This window comes from Phocoena phocoena, chromosome 4 (assembly GCF_963924675.1).
Source record: "Phocoena phocoena chromosome 4, mPhoPho1.1, whole genome shotgun sequence".
NCBI classification, from domain to species: domain Eukaryota; kingdom Metazoa; phylum Chordata; class Mammalia; order Artiodactyla; family Phocoenidae; genus Phocoena; species Phocoena phocoena.
In genome coordinates, this window is record NC_089222.1 from 47765803 (window position 1) to 47775974 (window position 10172).

A 10172-nucleotide genomic window follows, 5' to 3' on the forward strand; every position below is an offset into this window, starting at 1 on the left:
ATGCAGCCAATGGGAGCATTCGAGGAGGTTGGCACCATCATTAGTTGACTCAGCACATCACCTGAGAGGTTTCAGCATCTTTCAGCCTGGGCCAATGCCAGAGCCACGCATTTCCTCTGGCCTGAGCCCCCAGAACTCCCCAACCAGGAAAGCTGTCCACTTGAAAGAAAATGCTGCTTTGTAACACTGCTAGGCATACAACTACTGTTTAACTGGGTTGACATGAAAGACTGCTTCCTGAACCTGGAAGTGACTGTCTAAATTGGAAATGTGAGCTTCAGAAATGCTCTCTGTCGGGGCTTCCCTGGTGGCGCAGTGGTTGAGAGTCTGCCTGCCGATGCAGAGGACATGGGTTTGTGCCCTGGTTCGGGAGGATCCCACATGCCGCGGAGCGGCTGGGCCCGTGAGCTATGGCCACTGAACCTGTGCGTCCGGAGCCTGTGCTCCACAACAGGAGAGGCCACAACAGTGAGAGGCCTGCGTACCGCAAAAAAAAAAAAAAAAAAAAAAAAATGCTCTCTGTCAAGGCAAAATCACTCAGCACAAAATTATTTCCCACGCCTTCTTATAACTCTCAGCCAGAATTCTTCCTTAACTATTACTAAACAACTTGGACTTGCTTTACTCTAAAAAAGAAGCCAAAAAACTTTTAACTTTATAATGTGTACATATATTGTGACCTCATTCTTTCTCTTATGGTTAGTTGGCTAAATCCACTCATTGATTTTTTTTTTCTTTATAGGACTTTGTAAAAACTGGAATGACATTCTTTTATAAAAACAGACTATGCAGTTCCACTCCTCTGCTCAATACTTAGAATCTGCTGAACTATCTAGTAGCTCACTGAGAGGGCAAGCTATGGGAGGGTCATCACCTCAGTGAACGTGAATAGTACTTTACTGTAACCTCATTGCAGAGACAAGGAAAACAGAATAAAGTGATAGCCACTCATCTTTCTTGTAACAATAGACAAAGTCTACTCATTTATAAAGAGAGTAAGTGAAATACAATGCTTTTGTTCAGTATAGTTACTTTTATTTTTTCTTTAACTTTTGCTTTAGAGTGTTCTCCTGTTTGCCAAACTTAAAAATGCTGGATGGGATCCTGAAGCTACCACAAGACACTTCACCACCAGAAACCAATATTTTTTCCAAAGTATGTATTGTGTCCTAATGCTGTCTGTAGAGAAAGAAAGCAATCACTATTGTCTTTAAAAATTAATAAACAAGAAATGCATGACTAAATATTGCAACATATATATATACATTATGTATCTATGTATATTGATTTCCTTTAAACCAATTATCTCATTTTTTTAATTCTATAACTTATCAATCAATAAATTTTGAGCACACACATTTTAAATGATTTATTTTATTTTATTAGTTAATTTAGTATTTAATAATTTTTATGTAGAAATTATATACATAAAATACTATATAAATATATAATATATATTTTAAAATATAAAATTAGAGATTTTTAAATGATGGGATAAAAATTTAACATGAATAAGGGCTCTAAGATTTTCCCATGCTCCAGGGACGCATCTGGTCCACTCTCAGGACTATAAGCCTGAGTGTGCTTGGAGTGTACTGCTTTAAATATCTGAACGTATCAAAAGGAAAAGGGACAATTGGAAGTACCTTGTACAATTTTCAGCCACATTCACTGAATTCTTCATTTTAAACATTCTGTCACTTATTAGGGATTTTCTCACACAACAGAAATTTAAGCCTTATGTTATTCATTAAATACTCAGAAAGTAAACAATAATGATAAAGCTTCTTTTTGATCAGAGAATTTCACAAGTGTGATTTTAAAATTGCCTTCCCTACATGCTAATAAAGAACACAATTCAATTTAATTGCTTTCAAAATTTAGAGAAAGGTCAACACCCAGATCAACTTATGACCTTATATTTGTCCTTATTTATAAAGACCAACTTAGTTGCAGAACTAAGGTTTTCCCAAGATGGTTTATCGATTAACTAGGGATCCTAGCATGAAATAAATAAAATATTTTCTGGATCCTTCTGCCAAGAGTGAATGCTGCTTGTAAAATTATATAACAAAGATTCTAACAAGACCAAGACACAGTTCCTTTCCTCAAGAATCTTATGAATGATTGAAGACAACACACACATAAGACCTAAAATTCAATGAAATGTGTTATGAATATCTATTATATGAATAAGTGGAAGAGATTTAATTGTAAATTATGGAAAGCTATCTGAGATGGATATTGAAGAAGGGTAGACTTTTCACAGGTAGCAGGTAATAGCAGACTCTTCCAGACAGGTGACACACATGAAAAGGGGCACAAAGACCAGAAATTGTATGTGAGTTAGGAATGGGCTGGCTGCAAAAGTCAGAGAAGCATATTGACAATGGCTTAAAGAGTAATATTAATAAAAATAGCTATAATTTTTGAACATCTACTATGTATCAAGCATAGGACAGATACTATGTATCCATTATTTAAATCCTCAAAAAACTATGAAGTTCTAGTTATTCTTATTTCCTAGGCAGGAATATCTGAGGCTCAGAGAGGTTAAGTAATTTGCTCAAGGTCGGTGACACAAAAGGTATGTCACACAACTATCACATGACAAAGCCAAGATCCAAGATTCAAACCCTGAACACCTTTCAACACTCTTGCTGCCTCTTCTAATAATTTGGTTCTAATTTTAAAATTCAAGATGGTATTTTTGTGTTTCCAGGGACAGCTTCATCTTCCACAATCCATCACAAATCCTAGCATTTAATCAGAATCAAGGATTCACTATTCCTTGAACATACCTTAAACTTCCCTTGTTCAAGTTTTTGCTTCTTTCTGCAATACTTTTCCCTTGAAGGCACACCTGAGAACATATTTTCTCCTTTCAGTGCTTGCTTTGGACTGTATTTCCTCCAAAACTCTTCCCCCATCTTTTCAATCAGACCTGTTTCCTCTGCAGTTCCAAAGTACTTTTTAAAAATATTGGTCTTATGGTATGTTTTCTCATTAATGCCTCAACTTGATTAAAAAACAAATTTTAGACGTTGCTTGCTTCCAGAAAAACAGGGGCTTTAATCATGAAGCAAATAAGAAAGTGGGACACATTTCATTTTAGATGTTTACACATGTAACCTTCTGCCTCTCTAACTCAGGCTGGGAAGACGTTTTCAGTAAAGGCCCAGAGAATAAACACTGTAGGTTTTCTTGGTCATATGGTCTCTGTCCTAACCACTCAACTCTGTCATTTTTAGTGCAAAAGCAGCCATAAACCACATGTAAATGAATGGTGTGACTGTGTCCCGATAAAACTTTTGTTTACGAAAGTATGTGGCAGGCTCTAGTTTGCTGACCCCTGCTCTAAATTTTAAGGTCATGTGCTTGATTGCTTTACTCGTTATCAGTATTCACCGTCCTCCCTGGAAGAAGTGTATACTTCCGCTACTCCTTGAAGTCAGATATGTCAAGCAACTTGATTTGGCTAGTGAAATATAAGTGAGTCTGACATATGTCACTTATAGGCAGAAACTCTGAGAACCAGTTTGTGCTTTGTCACACTTTCTTTCCTTGGGCCACACCAGCAGGCAAATTTCCATTTAAAAGCTGCTCCATCAGTCTAGGTCCTGGGGTGAATATGATGTGGGGCAGAGCTACAGTCATCTTACATAGAATTCCATTTGATGCTGTACCATAGCCTAGCCTTTCCCAGCTAATATAGCTCCTTAAGTTTAGGGACTGCAATTTAACTTATTCAATGGTGTGTTTTCCCCCCCCAAATAGCAGGGTAGGCATGCAAAATGTTGAATAAATGGATAAATGCCTATTATAGGAAACCATGAATGGAGTAGTAGAATTACCAGGTAGGACACAATTATATTACTTTAGGTGAAATGTATTAAAACATTTTTAATTAGAGCAATAGTATTAGAAATAGACACAAGTTATGAGAGCATGAAAAACTGGGGAGTTATGACAGCGAACAAAGTGTTTTATTGTTTAAACTAGTTTGAATTATTACCTGCAGGCGAAAACATTCTAACTGCAAGGAAAAGCATGGGTTTCATAAGAGGTGCTGGGTGGATAGCTATGAAGAATAATGGCCAAATGCACTGCAAGCAAGGGTCTCAAGATATATATCACACTATTTCTAAGAGATAGCTTGTGTTGAGTTGCAATCTGATTTTCTGATCTTAAGAGGTACAGATTCTATGGGAAGTGTGGCCAGAGGGGGTTGACTTAAGTTGGTGATGCTTACCTACGCCAGAGGGAACCGATTGGACCGAGGCCAATGGACTGAATAAAAGTGAAACCCAAAATTGAGTCTACCTATTCATTGTGGTGCCAGCAGCTCTAAGAGTTATCAACAATGACAGGTCCAGTAGTGGTACTGCTATTATTTCAAATGAATCTGTTCACTTGACCTGTGTAAAATACTTCCTTGCATCTTCTATAATCCCCAGAGATATGAGCCACTCACTCCCACAGCCTAAACATACTAGCAGACATACTTTGTTAGGAAATATGCAAGGATTTTTTTTTTTTTTTAAGCAGCAGTAGAGCTATGTTTGTGGGAATTTTGTGCATAGGTGCCAACGATGGGTAACTTCTGGCCATATTCTATTTAACTCAATAGAACCATACCAAGCTCCCATTCTAAAAAATTTTAGGTACATCCATCCTTCTGAAATATTCAGTTCCTCTTCAATACACGGGGCGATTGGCATAAAAAGATTTCCTAATGCCACTTAATTTCACATCTAAGTTTGTGTCCCAATTTCATTCTTACCCTGAATGGCGCATGTATATAGGTTCATGATTATCTGAATGGCTTAGTTCAAAACAGTGGCAGGAGTTAATTGTGTAGATCCTACACCTACAACTTTCTGAGAGAGGGCACAGTGCAAATAACTCCTTTGTTAGAAAATAATTTCAGGGAGAGAAGCTCGTTCAGTATATGAAGAAACCTTACATATCAACTACATGTCCAGCTCCTCACCAATATCCAATGAATGCTTGGATCAACTCTACATTAACCTGTAAAAGACTTTCCAGTTCACATTTGAACAAATTGAGGGATTAGAAATATTTGAGAAAACTACTTCTGATCCATTCTAATCTTTAGGCAGTTCTTTCTTGTATTGAACTGCTATCTGCCTTCCGCAGTTTCCAACTAATTGTTCAAATCTTTCAAATAAGTATAATTAATTCCATCTTGTAGGGAATTTTTCTCAGCTTCCAGGTTCTTAAAAGTACCCTGATATTTTCTCTTACATTACAAGGGAAATGTAAATGGTTAAATGAAGATTCTGTGGGGTGAGGATGGTGAAAGAAAGGTAAAAAACCTAACTAGAAAGCCCAGAGTAAGAAAATAATTTTATCTTCTTCAAGTTCTATATACATCTGAAGAGGAAGATTCCTCAAATGAATTCCCTGTATCAAATTTTAAGAATTAAGTTAGCAGGGGCTTCCCTGGTGGTGCAGTGGTTGAGAATCTGCCTGCTGATGCAGGGGACACGGGTTCGAGTCCTGGTCTAGGAAGATCCCACATGCCGCGGAGCAACTGGACCCATGAGCCACAACTACTGAGCCTGCACGTCTGGAGCCTGTGCTCCACAACAAGAGAGGCCGCGATAGTGAGAGGCCCGCGCACTGCGATGAAGAGTGGCCCCTGCTTGCCGCAACTAGAGAAAGCCCTCGCACAGAAACGAAGACCCAACATAGCCAAAAATAATAAATAAATAAAAATTAAAAAAAAAAAGAATTAAGTTAGCAAGCTTATTTTTCAATTCCTTTAGAAGTCATCTGCTTCCAGTTATTCTTTCTTTCCAGAACAATTATAACTAATTGCTTGTCATTATATTTCCAAACTGTGTTAATAGATGCTTATCTTTTTAAAGGCTAAATGCAGTCATGAAACAAAACTTCTAATTAGTTTTAGAGCTTTAGAGAGATGCATCAGTATTTGAATTGTGCAGGTGTATATTTGTTTATCTGCTTCTTTTCTCTTCAAAAGAAGTATTCTATGAGATCTGTTCAGAATTTCTAAAAGGTTATTCCAAAACTTATTATAATACTCTACAAATGTCATAGTGAAATCTACTATTGCTAAATTTTTAAAATTTTGTCTCCAAACTCTCAGTGTCCTTGAGCTATAAATATTTTTTTTTTTTTTTTTTTTTTTATGCGTTACGCGGGCCTCTCACTGTCGTGGCCTCTCCCGTCGCGGAGGACAGGCTCCGGACGCGCAGGCTCAGCGGCCATGGCTCACGGGCCCAGCCGCTCCGCAGCATGTGGGATCCTCCCAGACCGGGGCACGAACCCGTGTCCCCTGCATCGGCAGGCGGACTCTCAACCACTGCGCCACCAGGGAAGCCCCGAGCTATAAATATTTTAAGGTACTTTTCATTCTATAGCTTATAGTCTAGTTATTTTTGACAATGTCTAAAATGCAAGTTTCTCCAAGAGCAGGATTCATCTTCATTCTTCTTTACACCCCTCAAAAACAAAACTTTGTTCTCAATGAGTATTAAGTGGACGAGTGTGAAATTCGAGTATATCCTCCTTGAGGTTAAATCTCTAGGGCTGGAAAAGACTTATATCTAAAGAAACATTATAGGGCTGAAAAAATATTTTATGAATACCAAAAATCTCACTGAGACAAGAATTCTTCAGTGGGAGAGAGGTTAGCCTTGAGATTGCTCCAGCTTCTTTTCTGCCCATTTCCTCACTCCTTCCCTTGACCAAATCAAGCTAGAAGTTCTGTCCTCCCTCTTCCTCCAGGCCAAGAGGGCTGAACTGCTTGGACACTGATTACTGATTCCACTGCATTTTTTAGGGGTGGAGCTTTCAAAGGGGCTTTGATTTTCCTTTTCCTAATTTTCCTCCTTCTGCACTTGGAAAGTGGTAAGGGCTCCAGCTTTCTCTCCTCCCTTCCCTCCCCTCCCCATTCTCTCTCTTTCTCTCTGTCTCTATCTCCCTCTGTCTCTGTCTCTCTGTCTCTCTCTCTCTCTCTCTCTCACACACACACACACACACACACACACACACACTTTGCCTCTGTCACTCTCCTGCTCAGCAGGAGACTCTGTCCTGGTCTGGGAGGGGTGCCTGCCTGGTGGTCTAGGCCTACTAAGTGCTACACAAATACAGCAAATGCTCTTTTCTGCTTCTTGTCTCCACGCTTTCCTGGGCTGGCAGGTGTAGCTTTTTGTTCTGTAAAGATGGTCATTGCCTAATATTAAATCTGGGCTCAGTAGGATGGCACCCACTCACATATCTAACTGGGGTGAAAGTTCTACTAAATCCCAGTGCAATTTACTAGACTTTTCCAATGGCTTTTGGGGCAGAGACTTAATTTATAATAAAGTGTTATTTTGTTTAACTAGTCATTGATCTCTTCATTTATCACCTTCCAGAAAACTGTCGGAGTTATTTTTCTGGGGAAGGATTCTGGCATTCTTGAGTCCCACGGCCAAAATACAAATTTTTTTAAAAGATTTAATCTTATTTATTTTTGGCTGCGTTGGGTCTTTGTCACTGCACGCGGGCTTTCTTTAGTCGTGACGAGTGGGGGCTACTCTTCGTTGTGGTGCGCAAGCTACTCCTTGCGTTGGCTTCTCTTGTTGCAGAGCACGAGGTGTAGGAGCGTGGGCTTCAGCAGTTGTGGTGCGTGGGCTCAATAGTTGTGGCATGCTGGCTCTAGAGTGTAGGCTCAGTAGTTGTGGCTCACAGGCTTAGTTGCTCCTTGGCATATGGGATCTTCCTAAACCAGGGATGGAATCTGTGTCCCCTGCATTGGCAGGCAGATTCTTATCCACTGTGCCACCAGGGGAGTCTCCAAAATACCATTTTAATAGCATGCCAATCTTACTCTACTCTCAATATTAGAGTACGTGTTTGCATATATACATACAAATATGCGGATAGATTTCGTATTAAACATTAAATTGAATTTTACCTAAGTAGAAATCTATTAACAATCAAAACAATATCTTGATTAAGTTCTATAGATCCCACTATTACAGATTCTCAATCTATTGCCAATCTGGTCAGAGACAGTTAATGATATTCTCTCTGCCTATTGTATAACACAGAAAGCTAATAACACAGCAAAGCTTTGTCGTGCAAATTAAGGACTAAAATAAGGAACCAATATGAATGTACGTTTATCTCACACAGAGCTGTGAAATTCAAGCAAATATCTGAATATTGGTCTGTATTATTCAGAAGAATTATGGCTTCTCTCTTTAGCTTTTTAAAATAAAAATAAAGACAAAGCAATTGATCACTGGGTAAAAAGATCTAGGATGCCTTTCAAATGAATTTATATTAAGTATCCACAGGATATATCACCATCCGTTTTTAGAAGTAAAACTCATTTTGATGAAAAACTGTGTTTTAAAAGGGTCATTTATTTTGCTTTTGCAAGCACACACCTGTTCAATGACTAGATATATTTCCCTTGCTTTTAAAACCATTATCTGTCTAAAACACATTTTTTAAAAGCTGTGTGTTTTTTCTCTCAGTAAATTATCATGGATAAACATAGAAAATGGCCCACTGGTGAGAGGAAATAAAGTTATAAAAAGCAAATGAATTTTATCATGCATTATTGTTCTAAGTTTTGGGTGAAGGTTTATCCATACCCCACACTTAAATCTCCACAGCTCTTTAACCTACACAAAAGAGCACATGTAATCTACCTCTGATTTAAAAGCTGTAACACTGGGCGCTTCACTAGATAATAATCCAATATTTTATAATATTCTTAGGGCAGCTAACATTTATTTAGCAGCCACAATATACAAGACTCTATGCCAGGATTTTTAGCTCCCATGCTACCACGTGTGTAACTTCTACCCCATCATATTTTTAAAATGTAATTCTAGCAGTAGATAAGATTTTGGGATTTGAGGATCCTCATACTGGCGCTTCAGTCTACAAATTGTCTCTTAAGTTTTTTTTTTTTGCATTTGGACCTTCAGGTCCAACTGGGAGCAGATATTCTTCTCCCCTGAATCTTGACTGGGGCAGAGCGGAAAGGAGAGAGAAGGAAGTAGGTGTGGTATAAGCACAATTGGACATATACTGGGTGTGATGGTTAATTCTGTGTCAACTTGACTGGGTCATGCTGCCCAGATACTAGGCCAATCATTATTTTAGATGTTTCTGTGAAGGTTTCTTTTTTTTTTTCTGGATGAAATTAATATTAAAATCAGTGGACTCTGAGTAAAGCAGATTACTGGCTACAATGTGGGTGGGCCTCATCCAATCAGTTGAAGGCTTGAATGGAACAAAAGACCACCTCCTCTACTCTCCCCCTCCCACCCCCACGCCACCTACCCACCTCCCAAAATTCTGCCAGCAGGTGGGCTTCAGACTGGAGCTGCAACATTGGCTGTTCCCTGGGTCTACAGCCTGCCAGCTCACCCTGCAGATTTTGGACTTGCCAGCCTCCACAACTACATGAGCCAATTCCTTAATAATAAATACATAAATACATTATCAATAAGTAAGTAAATAAATAAATACACACACACACCCTATTGGTTCTGTTTCTCTGAAGAACCCTAATATACCAGGTAACCAGCCTATGATGTGTATCCCTTGTTTGCTTCCAATTCTCTCTGAGCCCTCTACCCACCAGCCCAGAAAAGTGGTCATCATTTTTACTCTAATTTCTTTGTGGTTGGAAATGACTCCTTCAACATATCCTTAATCCTTTCTCTCCTGTGGTTCCCTTATACGCCATGCCTGAGTCCATCGACATCTGACTTTTGATACTTACAAGATTCTGGAATTCAGAAAACTCTTTTGCCTAGTTCTTGTCATTGAAAGTCTAGTTTGTAAAACTATTACTTTTCTATATACTTTTTAAAGTTTATCTTGAAAATCAAGGCTGAACACTGATTTCTTTTGTCCTTGGTTTTTTTTTTTTTTTTTTTTTTTGCGGTACGCGGGCCTCTTACTGTTGTGGCCTCTCCAATTGCAGAGCACAGGCTCCGGACGCGCAGGCTCAGCGGCCATGGCTCACGGGCTCAGCCGCTCTGCGGCATGTGGGATCCTCCCGGACCGGGGCACGAACCCGCGTCCCCTGCATCGGCAGGCGGACTCCCAACCACTGCACCACCAGGGAAGCCCTGTCCTTGGTTTTTATCTGCCTACCCTAAAGCAAT